Below are 1,365 nucleotides of genomic sequence, written 5' to 3'. Positions count from 1 at the left end.
CCAGCCTCTCACAGCCCCTCCTGCGTCCCTGGTATCTGGAGAAACGCGTCCCGTCCGAGGGTCCCATGGAACCACTCGTGCCCTCGGTGACGTTCAGAACCAACTCAATCGGGCCACCTGTCCGTCTGTCTGTCCCGGCCAGTCATACAAGACCAGAGGACTCGGCCCTCGCCAGCTTGGCTCATGGTCGGCCTGCGGACTGAAGGGTCCAGGGTTCAATTCCGATCAAGGCCTGTACCTGGGTGCAGGCTCACTCCCCGGCCCTGGTCGGGCGCGTTTGGAGGCAGCCAATCCATGTGTCTCTTGTCTCTCCCTCACCCTTCCACGCTCTCCAGATCGATGGAAAAATATCCTCGGGTGAGAATTAACCAAGAACAAACAAAAAGAATGGAGGACAGGTCACTCCCCCACCTCCAGGCCTGCGCGCTCGCCACCGCCCTCCCACCATCGCTATCGTCACCATGGAGACGACAGGCTCTTCAAGGAGGATCAGGCTCCCCAACAGGCGCCTTTCTCTGAGTTGTCACTGTCCCGAGTGCCGCCTGTCGGTCTGTAAGTGCTCAGTGATGCCGGGTGAAATGGGTGATGATCAGTATAGACGCACCAAACCTGAGAAGGACTCACAGCTCTGGTGCTTTTCTCTCTCCTTTCCTCTGCACAGGGTGCCTTTCTCAACCTGATGTGAACCAGCCTCTACACACGGACATAGCCGTATGTCAGGCCTCTACTTGACACTTGTCCTCCTTGTTTTGCACGTGTTTGTACACTTTTATGATTCCCTTAGACATGGGCCTGAGCGGCAGTGTCACAGCTGAAAACCCGTAAACATTCGCGAGTGATGCTCCGGGGTGTACACTACCGAGGCTGGAGCCCGGCCAGCCTGCGTCCTTCCCGAGGCTGGTTCTTCGTTTCCTTCTGGATTTTGGGGGCAGTCAGCCCTGTGGACATATCGGTCACACACGTGGATCAGTGGCGGGAAGACATGCAGGTAACATGGCAGTGTAGGGCGGGGTCCCACGCTGCACCCCTGGAGGCATTTCTAACATCAGACACATGTGACACGCGTGATAATTATATGGTTAAGTCACATGTAATTGGTGCAAGCAATTCCTAAAGTAAGATGGGATGCATGGGCAGGTGCATCGGTGCCGTGTGGTTTGCGTTAAAATGCTTAGTGCTGCATTTTAGGGGGGCCAGTATGGGGCGACCAGACCAGTGAGGGGAGCAGTTAGGGGCTACCAGGCCGGTGTAGTGGTGTGTGTGGTTTTATTGTTGCTGTTGTCTATTTTAAACGGGGTCTAACCAACGAGTTAATAAGACACACTGACAACACATTTGCACCAGCGCGGATATGCGTGTGGTGAC

This window comes from Myotis davidii, unplaced genomic scaffold (assembly GCF_000327345.1).
Source record: "Myotis davidii unplaced genomic scaffold, ASM32734v1 scaffold698, whole genome shotgun sequence".
NCBI classification, from domain to species: domain Eukaryota; kingdom Metazoa; phylum Chordata; class Mammalia; order Chiroptera; family Vespertilionidae; genus Myotis; species Myotis davidii.
Note: the sequence above shows the minus strand (reverse complement) of the source record.